We start from the raw sequence: 21,636 nt of genomic DNA, 5'->3' as shown, positions 1-21,636 counted from the left end.
TTGCGGTTCTTTGGCGTTTTTTATTGTGTTTTTTCGTTTTTACTATTATATACAAATAAATCAATAATTTTTATTACATAAATTTTAAGCCAATTTACATTATCGGTCATTATTACGCAAAATAAAAGATTAATTTAATTATATAAAATTTAATTTATTTAAATTAATTATAAAAAAAAAATTATGTTTGTTTAAATATAAATATTATATTCAAATTAAATAATATTTTTTTTTTTATAATATTTTTCAGTAAATTATAAATGGATTAAAATGGAACCAGAGTGTTTATGGGTTTGCTTTTTGACGTAATTGTGTTTTTCAGTTTACTTTGATGGTGTTAAATTTACTGGCAGAGAAAACAAAATCAACAAAATCAAAGGATTTTTATTGTTTTTTAAAATATTGGTAAGTTAATAAATAAAATCACTCATTTTTTTTTATATTTTATAAAAAAATTAATAATAATTTAAAATATTGAAAAAATAAAATATTAAGGGTTAAAAATTTAAAAAACCCAAATTATTGTGTTACCGAAAAAAACTACTTTATGTAATTGAAATTGAATAGTGGAGTGGATCATATCACACATAACAACAATTAGAGATTTATGCCACTTGTATTGCCCGCGAAAACTAATTATAACTGCTTGTGAATCGTTATGCAAACATGGGTGGTAATAAATAGTGGCATAAAAGTGAATTTTTCTATTTTCCAAATAATTCGATTATTGTTGGATTTGTGGTGTTTGCGTTCTCGAAATTAGTAATTTCAGTTAAGCGTACTTCTTTTTTATATTACGGTCCTAAATATCAGCTAACTGGTTTGTGTGTCGAATAAATCAAGATTTTGTATCAAAAAAATTGAATAAAGCATAACTATTATGTGTAATTAATGTAAAACAGGATACATACATATTACTTCCAATTGATAAAAACTCCATTCCTTCTGCAATCAAATTTTTAAAAACAAAAATTTTGTAAGTTTAATACAAAAGCAGTTCCATTCCTACAAATTTAAATACAAAATTCAAGTAAGTTTTAGTATGAAAAATTCAATTTATAATAAATTGTAAAATTAATAAGCGCAAGATTCACTTTAAATCTTTACTTATATATTAAATTGAGTAATAAATAACACTTTATAATATTCTCAAAAATTTAATCATGGGAAAATTATTGTGTTTTAAAAACTACATTATTAAGCGGTTCATGACCTTCAAATATAAAAATAATTTATTCATTGTATATTACATATCAGTTATATGCAAGCATATACCTACATAAATGGAAAAGGTTTTTAAATTCTGTTTGATATACGAGCATATTAAGTAAAAAGTACTTATACATACATACATACATTAAGAAATTGACATAAAATTGAATAATTTTAATATGCATGTATGGTACTTATGTACGTGTTTTAATATTTCATTTAACCTCAAAAGGAGAAATTTATGTACATATACACATAATATTATGCACCATTGGACTTAGCATTAATCTTCATTTAGTTATTGACAAAAAGTGACAGTAATAAGTAACTGTTAACAACAGTTAACTTTGTATTTGGTTTGCATTTTCATTTTTAGCTTTCCCACCGCATTTACTTTTGATTATAAACATGTAAGTACGTACATACATAATGGGATTTTCACCGACCGCACTGCATACAATGTGGAAGGTATTGTTTTCACACCAAACTCCATATTATCGACTTTCAAATGTTAGTATTTCAATCTTATCTTCGGTCAATATTTTCTTAAACTGATTTTCATGGATTTTGTTTTTTTGGTATGATATACGAAGTACTAATCAATTTTTGTGGCATGACTGTTGTAATTTACACATTGTGTTTGATTTAATATAGTTATGTATTGCTTTTCTCTCATTTTATCTTATACTTTTCGAATGATAATATTACCTACTTACTTCATACTATCAATCTTTTATTATTTGCATGAACCAATATGCGAATAAACACATGCAATGAAGAACAAAAAAAAAATATTGAAGTAAGTATTAAAAAAAAAAGCGCGTGTTTGTTCATGTCAAATGAATTTTATGTCAGCGTGTAATAAAAAAATATGAAAAGATTTTCTTTTATTCCATCCAACTTGTAGATTCATCTTTTTACTTGATTTTTTTTTTCGACATGGTATTTTTGCAAACTATAATCTGAACATTGGCAATATTTTTTCATTTGCAATCAGATGGAAAAATAAATGGAATAAAAATTTATTATTAACGGTTTTACCGAATGTAAACGAAAAGTAATGTACAATTGATTGTAATGTTGTTCGGAGTTGTAGCCTGATTTGGCGTTTCATAGAATTTATTAACCACTTATGAATTATCAGGGTTTTTTACCCCTACAGCTGCTATTGATGCAAAATCGTGCTATAGTTTTGTTAAATAGCCGCCTCGTGAAAACGCCTAAAGTTTTCACAACTCAATATCGTTAATGGACTAATTTGCGAAGTTAACGAGTTGGTTTTATTGTGCTACAAAATATCAAATTCAATCATTTGAATCAACCAACTTTCGCTTATTATTAAGGCGTCCATGTACACCAAACTCCACATTAAAATTTTTTAATTCGTAATTTTTAATTTCCTTTTCCTAATCTTGTTTAAAATTTTTGTCGTAAATTTTAATTTGCATTTTCACTTCATATAACATATTATAAATAACTATGGTGCAAAAAAAACAAAAAAGGGGAATATTTCATATAGAGTTCTTGTACGTTTCACATTATTATTAATAAAAAATAAAATGAACTGCATGATAAAATTTGGACAATATGCGAATTGCACGTACAATCGCGTTTTTTCTATACATATAGACATACATAAGCAGTACTCTGTATACGACGTATTAAAGTGTATATATAAGAACTTTTATTGCATACAATTGAGTTCACCCTCGTCTGAACATGAGAATATGACATAGTTTTATTGAAAACACGAAATCCTAAAGGCATTTGTCATATTTTCATCAAAAAATAAGAAAAAAAAAACAATTTTGCCTCTTTCTACAAGTTGGTTTTTTTTTTTCTGCTCATAATTTACATCTTGACTTGATGAGCAGCACAAATTATGCAAGTTCATCTTTATAATAGCATGTTGAAATGAAGTTTTTCAAGAACTGAAAATATTTAATATACTTTTCATATATCTACATACATAAGTTGCGATCATTGTTTCGCGATATTGTTATTATTTTTACCAATAAAAACAAAGTACGTACAACATTATAAACTTTTAATTATGTACAAAATTTTGATTATTTGGGGACTTAGAAATTACTCAAGGATAATTAACTAAAAATGAATATTTTTATGTGTATTTGTATGATATTTCGTATGGATTCACTCGAACATAGCCAGTATAAGTTTTTTATCATAATTATTAAAGTAAAATGTAGGGATTGAGTTATACTTTTGTTTATTAATTAGTTTACAAATTTTATTTGATAGCTGATTATACAGATGTAATTTATATTAGTTTTGAGAATTCGTGCCAATTTAGGTGGAAAATTCCGATTTGGTTACTGTTTTAAGACTTCATGTTTTGTGTATTCTTTTGGTTGAAGTGATAAAATTTAATTTGAATTTAATATTCTGAAACGAACAATGGAGGAAATCTAATTATTTGAACTGAGAATCTTCTTTGTTTTCATTGAAGAGATTGTTCAAATTTCTGCACATAATTAGCATATGATGTTTTTTTACACATCCATCTAAAATACCATATAGAGAATGGAGTAAAGAGGAAGCATCTACCACCCTAACAATATGTAATTGATACGAACATCATTCTTGAAAATTGAATTATAAATCAGTCTAAGTATAGCAAAAGCAATTTTGTCCAAAAGCAAGCCGTTTACCGTTTTAAAGACTTAGGAACTCGAAATTTCGCCGAATTTTTATATAGTTAAGCACTAGGTCCCAAAAAAGTTTTGAGAAGTGATTTAAAAATTTAAGCTAATATTATTTCATAAAAATTTTAGAAAATTGCGATTGATATTTTGTAAATTCAGATATTTTTTCTGTCATTTTCTGAGCTAAGAGAAAAAAAGAATCTAAACTACTTAGTATAAACCTTTAATTTACATTTTACTATTTCTCCATAGTTGAGTGCATAATTTGTCACAATTCTGATACAATCACATGCCTTAGTTTCTAAGCTACTTTCAAACACATATTGAAAAATTTTAAAATTTGCAAATCAAATATTTTTTCAAATGCAATAAATTTAAAAAAACATAGTTGAGCCCTTTAAAACCTTATGGCAAAATTTTTTCAATTAAATTTAATTTAATAATTTTCTAAAAAAAGTCAAGTAAAACTAAATTCGTTACGAGTTTTGGGATGAATTCTCGAATCATACTCGAATCCTACTAAATAAACAGAGTGACTCATTCTGTATACAAATTTAAATAAGTCAGGGTTATCTTCCTAAAATCGTAGTAAAAAAAAAACAAACCAATTGTAATTTTATTAATTCCTGTCGATTCCAATAGGTTTGAAATAATTTTTAAATTTTCTTTTTAAGAATTTATTTAATAAAAAATGAACTAAAAAAAATGAAAAATTATCCTGTTTTTAAGGTTTTTTTTTCAAAAATGTTGTGAAAAAAATAAATAAAAATTGAATAAAAGAGTGAAGACATTTTCGAATTACAAAATATTGTTAGTAAGTAGGTACATACGTGAATGATAAAATGTGAGTAGCGTTAAAAAAACAAGAAAAAAAAACAGTCAAAAATATGAAATGCACGTGCAACTAAGTGAATTTTTAGTTTTTTTTATTCCTTCTGTTCGTATATTGCACTAAAAGAAACTTAGGAAATCTGAAAAAAAAAGTTTAAGAAAGGAAATAATTTTAAAATGGGAGTCATACGGAGGAACTTTTTTCTATAGAAGTCCTTATAAAAAAATTTTCTTTTAAAGAAGAATCCTTTTTTTGCTTGATACATGAGTTCAACTATATTATTATAAGTTCTTTTATGATGCACAAAAAATATTTTTCGAAAATACAGTACGGTTGAAAATTTTGATTACACTTTTAACCAAGATCAAATTTCGTATTAAAAATACATTTAATAAAGTTTCAGTAATTCAGGGTCGATATTTCCGAATATAAAAATGCCCAATTTTTCCAATATTTTTGTAATAGTTTTTACCAATATCAGCTACATAGAACAACAATAACAGAAATCTGGATACCATGGTTATCATTAAAAAATTCTTTGTCTTCCAATTGTAGTACTTAAAATAATTTTACTGCATCAAAATTGCAGGAATTTGGTTACTGTTTTATGCGCCTTAAATGAAAATCACTCAATATTTTCAAATTGAAATTACGACAAATTCAGAGAACTGAAGGAATAGAAATTTTTCTATTCCTTCAGTTCTCTAATTCCTCTATATTTTTAAAAATATTTCAAAGAATATTACGATATGAAAAAAGGTGATATTGTGTTTAAGCTCAAAATTCACTCCTATTATAATTTTCATTCATTAGTAGCTCCCAGTTCAGTTGTACAACATTTCAATTGTTTTCATATCTTTTGCGATAAATTTAATAACGAACACTTTAAGAGTTCCTTACTGTATTCAGTAAAACTACAACTTTTCATATAAATGGTTCTTTTATGGTATTATTCAAATTTATCATATTATCATTTTACACATAATTTAATCACATAAACTATAGATACACACACATACATAACTATGCAATCCGTCTATTTTTAGAAATGAATATCCAATTTATTCGCTTGCTTTGAACTTGAAAAGAAGTTAAAAGAAAAAAAGTCTTTTTTTTTCTTCTCTTGATTCTTTATAATTTGTTACTTTAAAATATTCACAATTGTGCCATTATATAATAATATTTTGAATAGAATTCCATCAAACGTTATAATGTATAGGCACCTATACATGAGCGCATATTATTTGCATATATCTGGGAGCTTTCCTTTTGAAAAAATTTTCTTTGAAAAATTGTTTTGCTTTTTTTTTTTTGTGCTTATCACAAACTGACTAAAATCTTGTTTCTTGGTAACAAAAATTTTTGTTTTCAATTTAAAAATAGTAACAATATTTTTCTTCCTTATTTTCTTGAACAACAAAATCCCATAATACATTGGCATTTTGAAGAACTAAGTACGTCGTATGTTATTAAAACTTATTCTATTTTGGATGGGTTTATAACCCATGAAGTGACATATCAACATCACTAAAAATGTAGCACGAGAAAGGAAAAAAAAGAAAAAATTTTAGAATTGCAATTGACGGTGTCACGAATTATTAAAAACTTTTCTCTCAAAACATTTTCTTCCTATCATAATGGAATAATGGAAGCAAAAACATTATTTTTTTTTTTGTAAATATAAAAATAAACATTAATAGTTTTTTTTTTCTTGTAAAGGGTTTGTCAGTGCAATTTTTAAGAACTAAATGTTAAATTTTGTTTGGAATGGTTTTATCAAAACAAATGTGGCTTTACTAGTAAAGCAGTCTGCTCTTGTTTCAACTAGAATTGCTGATATAAAATATTTAAGTTTAAAAAACTATCATTATTAAATATACGATTTCTTGTTTAATCTGAATGCAATCATAACCTTGTAGATGGTGTTCTTCTACCCCACCCGGTTCCCTTGAAATTTGCAATCTACAAGCATAACTTTACTTTTAAGGTTTGTTAAAGGTGACAAATTGAATCAAATTTACTCCCGAAATCTAAAAATAAATTTGAAATTATGGTGACACGCAAGTAGATTTGCAACAAACTAAATCACTAATTTTTCGTTGAGTTTGTTTTTATGATATTAGATCAACTGGCTGAAGCTAATGAAGTAATATTATATTATCGTACTCTAGCTTATAAATTGAATATTCTGTTTTCCTAATAGTTCTTATAAATCCTCTATCACCCAAAAATCACCCAAAATCTTAAAACAAACATTTTAAGGTAATTCAAGTAGATGCTTCGATTTTAATGATTGACTCCTATAATTTTCAGAAAGAAAAATGAAAAATTTAAGATATTAAAAATTGGAGCATGAAATTGGACATAAAGAAACATAGAATTTCCTTCATTTTTGCGTATGCTCTTCGAGTTTCTTCCTGCTTTAAAAGCTGATGCTTATTTTCATGTTCCTTGTGTAGTAAATGAGCTGCACGATAATTTTATTTTGTGATATAGTTATCAGTTTCAATAGTCAAACTAGTGCTTAATACTAATCATAATTATTTCACCATAATATTTATATTAATTTCGAAAATCAGGATGGGTTGCCTTTGATCTAAGCCTTATAACAAGCTGGTATATGGAACTCAAGTGACATAAACGAACTAGTATACCTTTCTCCTTCATAATGACCTATTCAAAGAGACCTTCTTGAATAACCTATTCACTAAAAAATATTTCCTTTTAATGTCCTTTTAACATGCCTTACACTAGTACTTATACACTTTTTTTTTTCTTTTCATGATTTTGATGGATGAGTTTTAAAATCTATCATCGTAAAAGTGCAATAAAAGGAGATCGAGAGAGAGAAAGAGAGAGAAAGAAAGTTTTTGCAAAAAATAAAATAAATTTCTTCTAAAAGCAATATAATTCCAAAATTTTCTTTCATTTTCTTAAAATTCATGTTTTTACTTATTACAAGTTATTTAGAAAAAAAAAATTTACAACAAATTTCTGTATTACATTTTCGTTTCTAATTTTTTTTTTGTGCTATAATCTTATTATACACGTGAATTTTATAATTTCTGCTGACTTGACATTGTATAATATTTCAACAACAACAACAACAAATAATATTTTTTTATATCCTTCAATTCTTACCTACTATATGTGTATATCAGATGAACACAAAATATTTTATAATGGTGTGTAATATTATGTTCATACCAATACAAATAGTTGATATTATAAGGAGTCATACAAAGAAGGATTGTGATATAAATATGTTGTAAACACGTAAGATGACACGTGAAAATAATGAATCTCTTCTTAACAGAAAAAAAATAAATATATTTAACTATTATATAATATATGAAGATGGAATAGCAAATAAAATAGTCTTGATATTACACAATAATACAAAAAGGATAATAAAATATTTTTCAATGTTTATTTTGTATACACTAACAATTTTCTTACAATATTTTTGTGTGGTTTCAATGCGTACTTAAGCTCATATTTTATATTATAAATTTACTTCTAAGAAAATGGAGTGAGAAGATTATTAAAGTCGATTATTATTATCAATCATTCATTGCTTCATTTTCTACATAATAAATAACATTTACTATTGTATTCACTTTAGATATTAAACATACGTTTAAATTCATAATATTATACTATTAGATCTTAATAGTCTTATCGATTTTCACTATACTTAAAAGGGAAAATTTAATAATGGAATTAAAATATAATAATAATGATTATAAAATTTAAATCTATATAATGAAAGTTTAAATCAAAGGCATAAATTATGGTAATATTCTATATTCACAGAAGATTTACAAATGTTATAATTTTAAAATGAGTTTTCCATAAGGATTCGATATTATTAAAAAAGTTATTTATCGCTCGGTTTTAAATCCAATATTAAATTTTAAACTAAAAATTATAATTATAATAACTTAGACGATTAAAATCTTTAATTTTCTCTTTGAATTTATACAAAAGATGATTTGTAATTCAATTTTCGTGAAAAAATTTTACATTTTTGCAGAAATTGAAGAGTACTACCATACAAATTGATTGGAACTATTTATCAGTCAGACCGACAATTAATTTAGAACTCTTTGCTTACTTACGCAGCAGTATGTCTTTCCATTTTGAATATGTAGCTCATTGACTTATCTCTATTAAACAACTACAGAACTCATTCAACAAACTGGAATTCTCACAAATTAAAAGAAATATAGCCTACATTATTTTATTATTGACCAATGATCAGCAATAGTTGTTTTAAGAAATTCAATATTTTCCCATAAATTCTTTCAAGTTATAGTGGACATAAGCAGCAAAAATTTATATGGGTTTTAAGAAATTTTTTTTTTTCTGCTTCTTATTGCAAAATCGTTTTGTTAAAACACGATTTTTTTTTTAAAGGAAAGAATTTTTACTTTAGCATCTACTATAATTGTTTTTTTGTTCTTCTTCCTATTGGCAATTTCACGAAATTTAATTAACACTAAAGAGCCAGAAATCAATAATAAACGATAATAAGACAACGAGAATAAATTGTATAAAGAGAAAATAATAAAAGAATTTTTACATTTTTTATTTTTGCTTAAATGCGAAAAGTGTGAAATTAAAGTGAAATAAAATGGTTGTTTTTCGAAATCACGGTTTTTTTGTCTTTTAATTATTGATATGTGTTAACTAAATTGAAATCGAACATGAGTTTTGTTTAAAAATTACCTATAAACATTATAATTATATAGATATATGCGAATTTTTGCTTCTTACTAGTTAGTAAAAAGTTAAGCAGTAAAATTTTTTGGTCCTTCGAATTTTGTAAATTGTACTCTTTTGGATTTAATTTAAGTATTTTCTGTCAAAAGGACACTGATTTAATTTGAAATTTAGCTACAGTAGTGTTGCCCAATATTTTGTTCTGTATTCAAAGGGGCAATTTAAATAAAAATATACTAATTACAATTATTCAAAGATTTTGAAAATAAATGCTAAAATACCTTATAAGAATAAATTATGGAAATTCATTCATACAACTGCAAATACCTGTTTGTTATGAATCCAAAAACCAGAATTTAAGTTATAATTTTTCCTAATCATATTAAATTTATAAAATTATGGGTCTATTCCAAAAAACCTATAGGTTCAAAATTACAATCTTCAATATGATAATTTGAAAATTTTGAAGCATCTTTTTTTGTTTTTCTCTTTCAGCAGAAAGTTTTTAAGCTATAGTCCCAGCATATTTAATGATTTTACAGTTTCTTTTCAGTTTTCATTATTATCAGAACTCGATAGCCCTACACAAAGTTGGGATCTGATCAATTTGTAATGATAAATAATTGTTGTTTACGAACATTTCTTGTTCAATTTACGCATACACATACATACGTTCCCAGTACGTTCCCAGTACATTTTCTCAGTACTTTTGAAGTAAGAAAATTCTAAAATTTCAAAAGAAAAAAAAAAATAAATTTTTCTTCAGAATCAAATTAATCTAGTTTAATTTCCAATTAATTTTGTCCCCAAATTATTATTACTATTAAATTGATGTAATAAATGAAATCAATTAAAACAGGGTGATTAAAAATTCATTGTACAAACTTGAATACAATGCAAATCATTTCATATTTTTAAATAATTACCTTATTTCTGTTACTCTTAATATAACTAGTTCCTTAAAAATTAATGTAATCAATCAAGAAATTTTTACAAATTTTATGATTGATTGTGATAAAATTGAACTTCATCGATTGAATTTTTTTGATTTATGGTCATAAAAAAAGGGGACATCACATCATCACATACTAATTTTGGACAATAAAACACTTAAATTTTATTATAGCATTTTATTTAAGTTTAAAGCAAAATATGCACGAATAAAATTAAAATTTTTAATATGACCTGCTTTAGGTTTTAATTTTTGTTTAGTAAAAATTCTGAACTTTGTACAAACATTTTTTATGAATATTAAAATTAAAATTGCCGCTAGTTATGCGAAATAAAAAAAAACACATAAGTTGATATTTAAAATCAAATGATTAACCAAATTATTATAAGAAACGTGAACTTAATGGCTTCTGGCCATTTTTATTTCTTTTCATTTCTTCTATAGTTTGATGAGTGGAACACACAGAAATTGCGTTCAGTTTATTAAATTTAAGTATGCATATTTTTATACCTGTACGAGCGTATGTTCGAAGGGTATACTAAATTTGCCTTACCGTTTGTAACGCTAAGAAATAACGGTCTTAGATATAGACTCAAGTGTATTTTTTTGATCAGCGTCGAATTCTGACTTGATTTAGTTTTGTGTGTCCGTCCGTGCGTCCGTCCCAGCGATAACTCAAAAACTAATTGAGCTAAGTTCATCAAATTTTCAAAAATGATTTATTGTAGTAAGTTCCAGAAGCCTATTTAAATTGGACATGATCGGGATACCGGTTCGGGTAGCTGCCATACAACTTCAAAATTTATTTCTCAGAACTATAAAAGCTGTGGTATTGAAATTTCACACAAACGAATATATTAGTAGGGCCCATGTGTCTCATAAAAGTCGTTGAAATTACTTGGCTGCTTCTGGTAACTGCCATACAATTTCAAAAGTTATTTGACTATATCTCAGAAACTATAAATTAATATGGTAATACGGCAACTTAAAGTCATAGTCTGTCCCATAGTCAGTTATGGCATCTTTATTCGCACATAGGATAACAAATTCGTATGGGTATCACAGAGTTGACAAGATCAACTATATTATTTTTATCTCGTTTTTTTTTCTGGTTTTGCTTCTTGTCGTCTTTCTGCTTCAAATTAAGTAAATAAGTGAAGAAACATGGCTCGTCTTTTTTTTTGTGTAAGCTTAATTTATACTTCACGATTTTAATATTATGCGAAACCTTTGTTTTGTTCAGTTTTTTGTGTTTTACATAAATAAAAAAATTTTTTTTTTTTTTAATTTTAAGTAGTTTTTTTTAGAAAATTTTTTTTTGTGTTTATTATGTTTTTTTAATCTTGAATTAATGCTTTGTTTTTTCTTTATTTTGTGTGTGTAAACAAGATGTTTAATAAGAATTAAAATTTAAATAATTTTGTTTTATAATATTGAAATGTCATCACTGATATACGAGTTTGAATTTTGTTATAAAAAGATTTATTTGACAAACAGTATGTGCTTCTGAATTTATTTTAATTATTTTCTTTTACTCATACGCATATACATGAATGAATATATGGGTTAAAATTAAACCAAGGGTGTGGTTATTAAATATTAAAATTAAATAAAAAATTTATTGAATTTGTATTATCCAGACAAAATTCGTTTGTCGTTTGATCTTAAATAAAATTCAATTCTGTACTGCTGTTTCATTGCGAAAATGTTGCACAACATTGAATTATTGTAAATGGAATTCTCTTTCTTAGGTATTCCGAGTTATAGGTATTTTAAATTAATGTATTAAATTATTTTAACTTGAAAACGTAACTATCAGTCTAAAAATTTATTACCTTAATTTTAAAATTTTATAACGAGCATATATACCGCATTAATACAAAATGTATGCAGAATTTCATACAAAAAGTGTAAATCGATACTATTTATTATGCAAACATACCCGTTAATAAAGGTTGGTCAAACCAATAGTTTTTTAAAATAGGTTCTACCTTCAACAAGTGAAAATACTAGTTTTAAAAACGGTCTAGCTACTACGGAATTAAAATTGGTGTCGTTCATATATCCAAAAATTGGTATCGGTCATCCTAAATATATGCAATCTTACAAATAAAAGAAATTTAAAGAGGCGTTAACATAATTCTCGAATTTAAGGGTTAATAATTGTCAGCGTTAAAAAAAATAATTATATTTTTTAATGCCATGACATTTACCGTTAACACTCTGCATTTATAGAAATTTAGAAAAGCTTACGGTTTCGCAAAGGGTCGAATATTCGAATTTTACAAATTTCAAGAGGTGATAACTTGAGAGGGGGTGAATGTGGAAAACAGTTTTCTTGCAATGAAATTAACTATTTATTAGTGTCTAGCCAGACACTACTTTTCTGTGTTTACGGAAGATAAAAAATGAAGTTTAAAAAAATATTTGGAACGTCAATTACAAGAATGCAATTTTCACATTCACTTAGTCAATTTAGCGTTATTTGTGAAAATATACTAAGTTATGAAAAATTATAACTGCCCAGAGATCTTAAATGAATCGTTACCCTTAAAATTATTTTATCGTGCAATTCCTGAACTCCATTACTGTAAATAACGTCAAAATAAAACTTCAAATTGTAAAAGAAAATTTGATGGTGTTAAATAATTCGTTAATGTGAATAGCAAAATAAATTATATGTAATTCAAAATAAAATAAAATATATTTTAAACTGATTGATAAAAGTAAGGAAATTATTTGACATAATTTTTCATATCGTTGAGTGTTCAAATGTATTTCAAATGTGACACTCATTTCAACCGAAAACTGTAAAATTTAAGCAACATAATGTGCAACGAAGAAGTCAACAAAATAATTTTAATTATACAAAAAATAACTAAGATCACGATTATATAGTAAAAATTGTACAGTTAAAAAGGAATGAAGATAAAATCATGATTTTTAATCAATCAACTCTGCAAGAATAGTTCAATTTGGGAGCAGTTATTTCTAATATAGCGCAAAATTAAAGCTACTTGAATTAAAATCGTATTTTATACTAAATGATTTAACAAAAATAATGAAAGAATTTAAGTTTTCAGTTTTTGATTGATGCTTTGATAAATAGATTGACACATCATTACAATTAAGCTGTGAAAAACGAGTATTTAATTAGGAAATTTTTTTGTTCATTTTCACACCTATTTTGTAAAGATAAAGTTACAAATATAGACATACATACGTTTCTACATTGCAAGAATTGCATTGATGTATACCTATTTAATTTAATTTGAAACGTCAGTCAAGCTTTTTACTGAAAAGAGATCATTATCTAGAATAATTTTTTTAAGTACTTATTTTTTAATTTAATTTTTATTTGCTATTTTCTTCCTCAGTGTATTTTATTACAACAACACAACATTATCATTTAATTCACAACAATTTTCGAAAAGTCTTATACTCTCAACATAATGGGGCCGCCGCACTTTAAAACTACAAAATTTAATAATTGCAGAAATGTTAGTTTCAACACTTTATAAAATACAACAAGGCTACGCAGCAAAAACGTACAATAACATACAATAAAGACAGCAGCAACTACAAAATTAGAAAAATAACTAATTTTGAAGTTGGAGTTTTGCGGTTGTAATTTTGATTGTGTGCGATTCTATTTAATAATCCAGGAGGTACATTATTTTTTTGCTATAGTTTGAAGTGCCGCCTCATTGTGTTTAGGGCCTTAGAAATAAAGAAAATTAAAAATGTTAAAAAATGGTGGAAAATATTATGTTGGAAGTATTAAAATAAAGAAATACTTTTAGAAATTCCAGTATCCTTCTTATAGATTAAATTTCTTAAAAAAAAAGCAACTCAATATAAAGAAATTTTCTAAATTAATATGATTTCTACATTAAGACGTCGAACATGTTTGATTAGACAGCGGAATGAGTTTGATTGTATATTCGAACGAGTTTGAATCTGTTATGTTAAAATGGTAGCCACATCAAATTTCATTTCGTAAAAATTTCATTCTAATATTTTAACATTAATGTTTTTGATTCGCTTATTAATATTTGTATTAATATTAATACAAATAAAAATAAATCTAAATATTTCGGAGGTAATTATATTTGCCTTATTCATATACATAAAATATGCAAATATTTACATTATTTCCCTGTAAGTAATAACAAAGACTATAAATACCTTAGAATTCTTATAATTTCCCATCAAAAAGAATATTATAAAAGAAAATTGAAAATGATTGTTGCTCTTATCTTATAATCTCAAATTTAAACAAAAAAGTTTAACTTCACTATTCAACTTTAGCTTTATAAATTACACCATTTTGTAATCTAAAAATAAAATCAAAAACATCAGCCTGGCGAACAAAAGAAAAAAAAAAAGAAAATATAATCGTCTGGCGCTAATATGCTCTTGAGAAATATGAAAGCACAAAAAAAGGAAAGAAAACTTGTAAAACTTTTCGCACAATTATTTATATTTTTCACATTATTATGGCTACTTAATATTTTATCAATCGCCATCGAGGACACATTAAGTGGTAAAATCCTTTTTTTTTTTAATTTTGTTCTCGTTCTGTTCTCCTACTCGAGGCTCTCCATTTGTTTTAATTCTTCATTTCCTTGTATTTAATACAAAAATTCCTTTATTGTCGTTTATTATTATTTCAATAGTTTTTATACTTAACAATTTAATAATACAATTTACACAATAAATAATAATCTGAGAATCATAGGTTTTTATCTTAGATCTTGAATCTTGATCCATTTATGTACAATCTCTTGATTTTATTATAATCAATATAAGGATGCAAAAAAAAAAAATGTGAGAAAGAAAAAAGTGCAAATAATAGTAATGATAAAGAAAAAATGTGGGGAATTTGTTTTTTTTTAAAAAAACGGAAAATCTAACAGGAAAAACGGAACAGTGAAATACCAGGAAATAGAAACTTTCAATTGAAAGTCTAAGAGAATATGAAAATATCCAGCGGAATATCAGAAGAATATTCAATTAAATTTTGACCTTGAGGAATTTATAAAATTTGAATGCAATTTTCCTATAAAAAATTATTTTCATAGAATTTATTGGATTGCATTTTAGTAGACTTACATTAAACAAATCCACACCAATGCGATTTTCAGTGGTTTATACTTCAGTTGCGTTTGAATAAAGAACAAAACTCTTGTACTACGAATATGTAAAATCAGATATAATTGAAATTATTTATCGAGAACTCAGCTGAATAAATGAATTTAAACAGTTAATGATCTATGTCTACGCTTTTATACTTTTTTTATTATACTCGTAGAATATTGCCACAAATTTTTATTTCAAAAATTCGAAAATATTTTAGAAATTCGAAAACAACGAAATTTAAATGAATCTATTTTACAATAACTCGTCATATAATTGGAAGAGCACTTTGTCGAAATCAAAAATTTCGAATTTAGATCATATATATAGATTATAAAAGAGAATGCAATGATCCAATGAATTTTCATCTTGTTGCTTCAATTAAGATTTTTCAAACGGAACGTATTAATTGGTTAACTTCCTTCTGCAATAATTAGATTGTTATAAAATTTCTTGATGAGTCCGAATTTTTAAATACATGGAAGAGAAATAACGATAGTTCACTGTCATAAAATGGAGAGTACCTACTATAAAAAACAATCATAATCTACCTACCTAGCAACATAAGAATTAAATATAATAAAGTCATAGTAGCATAAGTGTAATAGCAGTAAACAACCATAAAATCGTTAAGTAAATACTGTAGAAATAATTTTTCTTTCATAACTTCTTTCCTACTTTTTTGCTTCTTTTTTCTCCGTGTTCATTCCCGTATTTTTTATTCTTCGATGACCTCTACATTCTTACTTTCATATTATTTCAGATTTCTTGGTTTTTTTTTTTATTTCTATCAGATATTTTAATTGCTTTTTCATAATACCATAGCCTGCAAATACCTATCTTAAAAAAATAATAAAAACAAATATAAAAAAGGTAAGAAATATGAAAAAAAAAGGTTTATGGTCAACCACTTACAAAATTGCTTTGGTCGACACAAATTAAATGAAAAATCAAAGCCATAGTCACATTACTTGAGAGAGCACATAAAAAAAAAATTGCAGAACCCTTTGTAGATTTGGTTTGGTGTTGCTTTAATATTTTAATTCTATCATCATGAAATTCTCAGTTTTTCTTTCATTTTTAAAAGTAAAAAGGAATTTTTTCTTGTTGTTATTATTGTATTAGAAGAGAAATGTAATGGACGGGAATCGTTGTTATTTACTTTACTTTACTAAATTCTCAAGAGTTATAGCAGAAGCCTGGCGTCATCCTTGTCACTTTTTAAGAAGAGGAAGTTAGTTTTATTTTTATTGTTTCTTGTCTTTTCCATTCTTATTATTATTATTTTTTGTTCCTTTTCTTTGCAATTTTAGATTCGGATTCATTTTGATTCTGTTCTGGTGATGTCTTAAATTTTTTTTTATTTCGAAATTTTTGTCTCAGGTAACAATGCAAAAAAAAAGTGAAACAAACCCTAATAATATAGTATGCAAAAGGGGGGTAAATAAAAGGATTAAAAATGAGGATTTATGGTATTCTCAAGTTTTTGTTGATTTTTTTTTTTTGGACAATTCTGGCATTTAAGTACTAAAAAACATATAAAGAAGCGAAAAACAAAAAATGAAAATGTTATGAAAATTATTAATTATGAGAGGTGGTTTTTTGTTTTTGTTTTAATTTCCGGTTACAAGTTTCTACCTCATTTTCTCATAATATGATGATTTCTTGACGGCATTTACTTCTCTATAACATTTAATTTTTTAGGTTTTTTTTTTTAATTTGGAAATGTAAAGTTCTTGTACTAATTATAAAATTATGATGGGATCAAAAATTTATGTTTTTATATATACTAATTTTTCTCAGACATTTGCTTAGTTATTTGCTTAAATTATTTGCTTAGTTTAACTTTTGTAAATATTTTTATACGGTGTGCAAATGTGAGATAGTGAAATAAGAATCGATTTCACGGAGATTTCGTATTGTAATTTGATACCATAAGAAATTTCTTTAATATTACACTTTAGGTACAAATGTATGGTAGTTATTATGGTAATTTGATGAATATTTGAAAAATATAATAATAGTATAGCTGACATTATATAGTTGCCTTGTGTTTCAAAACAAGTTAATATTACTAAGAAATTATAACGAATTTAATTTGATTCAAAAGTATACTGACAATATGCTTACTTTTAAGGAAATTATGTTCTCATTGAAAAATTAAGTTATTAGAAAAAATGAAAATTGGATCAATTTTAATTTTTTAAAACAGAGATAAGAGAAGAGTATGAGCGTAAACAGCATATAACGAGGAATTTTAAATTAAACCTGCAGAAAAGCATATTTGAGGCATTATACTTTCTAGACAAGCTAAAAATTTTTTGAAAAAAGTGTGAAATCTAGAAATATAAGCATTCAGAGATTGTAATAAAATTTTATTTTTAAATGTATTTTTTCATATTTTATAAAGATTTGTTTTCCGAAAATGGCACAACAAGTGTATCATGCCTGAAAAGTGTATTTTTCCAGAAGAATGTGAAACAAGTCATAACTTTTTAAAATATTGAGCTTTTCAAATTTATTCTAGTTTATAGTAATAATTTATTCCATATAAGAAAACAACATTATCTGATCCCATGAATTCCGACGGAGGTTTCATTAATTTTACTGAGAAATTTTTGATTAATCAAAACTCACAATCCAGCATTAATTCTGCTGAAAACTAGCAACATTACAAATTCTAACTAGCAACTTTACAAAATTACTTCAAAATTTCATCGTTCATACGAGCGAATTCATACAATTCTACGGAGAGCAAAGCGATTCCCGAGATTTCCTCGTTTCAAAACGATTACCAAATTTGATGGATTTGAAAATTTTCAATTAATAATTTCCTTACATATTTATAATTCAACATTGAACTTTTATAAAATTTAATATAAATATTTTTTTGTTTTTAGATATTTTAATTTAATTTTCCTTTTTATAGCAATGGCGTTTTGCTTGAAATTCTTTTTTCTTTTCATAAGAACATTAACAGCCACACCATATAAATTCTCTATAAAGAACGCCAGAGAACAAAATTCAAATGTATTCAATTAAAAGAAAAAAATATTTTCACCTCTTTTAAGACACAAGATCACCTATTAAGTCAAAAGAAAAAACAATAAAAAATTCTATCACATGCATCGTGTCATCATAAAAATTACTAAAATGTAAGCATTACAAATTTCAAATATTTTTTTTTTCATATTTACTAAACTTTAAAAAAAAAAAAAAATTTAACACTTTTATTAAAACAATGTAGTTGATGGAAAATATTCAATAATTACAGTCTCAAATAACTTGGCCAGTAAAAAAATTTTATTTTATCTAGTTCATAATGAGCCTATAAAATTTATGTATAAAAAAAAAGAAAATTAATAATATTCTTTAACCAAAGAACCATTCTAATAGGAACGAATTAAAATTTTTTATAAAAAAATAATAAAGGATCACATTCGTATTCAACCAATAATCTCATAATTCTATATTTTATTATAAATCATTCATAACGTTGTTATTATTTTTAATATGTAAGAGTATATTGATTCTTTAAAATGAAAATGAAAGAAAAAAAGTGCAAATCTCATTTTTAATGCATCTCTTGTTATCATCGTCTTCTTCTTTTAATCCTTTCATTCCACCTCTCCTTCTTAACAATTTTTCTTTTTTGCTCAAGTTCGGGTTTTTATAAGGTTTTATTTTTTATACCATTCTGTGTTGTAAATGTTCTCAGCTTGTCTTTTTGTTTCTTCTGCTATCATTTTTTTTTTGTTAATTTTTTTTCAGTGTATATTCTTTAGTATTAAAGTGCACTGTAAAAATCTTCTTGTTAAAATATTAAATAAAAAAAAAAAAAATAAATAAAAATGCTGCAATATTCCTTTTTTGCTTAATATCTCATACATTAGACTTCTTTATGATTGAAATCTTCCTGTGTTGACAATCAGTTTTTTTCTCTTGCTATTTCTATACATTTTGCCTGTTACTGACTTATCATCATTTTTTGTTTTTGTTTTTTTTTTTTTTGTATGGTTCTTCATATTATTTAACGTTGTTCCAATACGCGATTAAAAAAATAAATGTGAAACGAAAAGAAAAAATAACCATATAATATTTCTTTAACATTAATCCTTCGTCACAAAAACAAAAAATCTAAATCTTTCAGTATTAATGTAATTTTGGAGTGAAATAAGTTCACTTCAAAAATCAATGATTTGTAAGGAGCACATTTTAAATTTAAATACGTAGACAAGGAAAAAGGTAGTTGGTTTGGCTTAATTATAGTATAGGACAAAACTGTATATTAGCTTAAACTTAAGTATTAAGCTTATTCAGATTAATAATGTTGTAAGGAAGGAGAAAATAATTACCCGCGCAAATTAATTTTGTTAATAAAATTCTGTGATCTATAAACAATGTATTTTTAATAGCCAATTTTATTTTACTTAATTATATTATAAGAAAAATTGCATATCACTAGGCTTAAGTTAAAATTTCTTATTAAATTTTTTATTTTAATTAATAATATTACAAAACGAAAGAAAATAATTTGGCAGACGTCCTTTGACACAATAAATTTGTTAAATATATATTTTGTAAATGCTCAATAATAAAACTGGGAGACGAAACAGATGATGGTATCAAAATTTGAATATCTCATATGTTTTAAAATCGTAATACTGATTATTTTAAAACTTTATTAGTTGCTACTACATTTAATAGAAAATCACATAAATTTTGCGTTATTTGACGTGTCCATTTTTGTCATATCATTCTTATTACATCATAAATTAACAGATAAGTAAGTCTTACACTATTCTTGCCCGTCCTCCAAATTGCATTCAAAGCCTTCGATTAAATTTCTGTTCAATTCGATAAAATTTCTGCGTTAAACTTATACTACTATTCTTATTTAATGAAATAGGTAATTATAAAGAAATCTATGTTCAACAGGTGTTTATATTTGCAGTGCGTATATTTCATTTCTTAACTATGCACACGTGACAGACAAAATATTACACAAAAATCAAAAAATTTTATTTTATTACAAATCCAAAACTTCTTTAATTCGTTAATATACCATATAAAAACGTTAAAACAATTTAATGTAAAAAACAAAACAGAAAACATAAACGAGTAGAGAAAACAAAAAAGAAGATCAAGTTTTTGTCATCAATTTTTTCCTCATCATCATCAGTTACAAAAATGATAATAAGAAAAAGAAAAAAATCACCAAAAAGATTTTATATATTAATAATTAATTGACGGTAAATCTTGGTTTTTCTTATTGATGATCGTACAAGAGATCAAATAATATTACCTGTTATTAGTTTTACTTAATAAATGCTAAAAAATAGTGGTGATTTATGTGAATTTTTTTTTGATATCAGAAAATTGTTGTTAAAAAAAAAAATAATTATTTAATAAACATAACATGCATTAAAATCCATTCCAATAAAATAAACCAGGATTTATAAAGAGCAGAAAGAAAAAAATGAACAAGAACTTTAATTTTTGTGGAATTTAATTGGAATTTTTTTTATAAAATTTAAAGAAAGAGAAAAAAATGTGCGTAATATGCTACGTAGTATATGGCAATCAAAATGATTATTAATTTTGGTTTGAAGTTTGATGTTATGTCAAGTATAAGAATTTTTTGTAAATTGAAGAACATAACCAATGTGTATGAATATTGAATTTTAAATGAAATATTTTAAATTACAAAAAAAATTCACAATAATATATTTTTTTTTAAATGCATGTAACTATGTATATTTTGAAATTATGGTTATTTAAATATTGTATTGTTATGGTAATCACCCACCTAGTTAATAACGAAATGCGTACATTGAAGAAGCTGACACGTGGATATCTACAATATCATACATCAGCCCCGTGCTCCTCTCAGGTGTAAATTAGGAAAAAAAAATTACGTTAATAGCGAATCATCATTTTATAAAGTAGACCATAACATACTTACATTAAAATCAAAATTATGAAACATTTACATATTGCCATAGAAGTAGCGTACCAAACAGTAGTAATCCTTGGATATATTCAAAATTATGAATATTTTTCATTTAATAAATATGTAGCTGTCCGAAACGACAATTTACATTTTTGGT

The 21,636-nt window shown here is 25.0% G+C and overlaps 1 protein-coding gene across 4 annotated transcripts in view; it reads left to right on the top strand.

Moving 5' to 3' along the window:
• The window catches only part of LOC129618770 (formin-J-like), a 180,701-nt gene that overhangs the window by 42,122 nt on the left and 116,943 nt on the right, over nucleotides 1-21,636 (top strand). For all 4 annotated transcript variants that reach the window (XM_055533744.1, XM_055533742.1, XM_055533743.1 and 1 more), the window contains exon 2: nucleotides 251-405. The gene's annotated coding sequence lies outside the window, so the exon portion shown is untranslated. The remainder of the gene's footprint in view (nucleotides 1-250; nucleotides 406-21,636) is intronic.

This window comes from Condylostylus longicornis, unplaced genomic scaffold (genome assembly GCF_029603195.1).
Source record: "Condylostylus longicornis isolate FDR11 unplaced genomic scaffold, ASM2960319v2 ptg000010l, whole genome shotgun sequence".
Classification (NCBI taxonomy): Eukaryota; Metazoa; Arthropoda; class Insecta; order Diptera; family Dolichopodidae; genus Condylostylus; species Condylostylus longicornis.
This window is presented reverse-complemented; position numbering and strand designations above follow the sequence as displayed.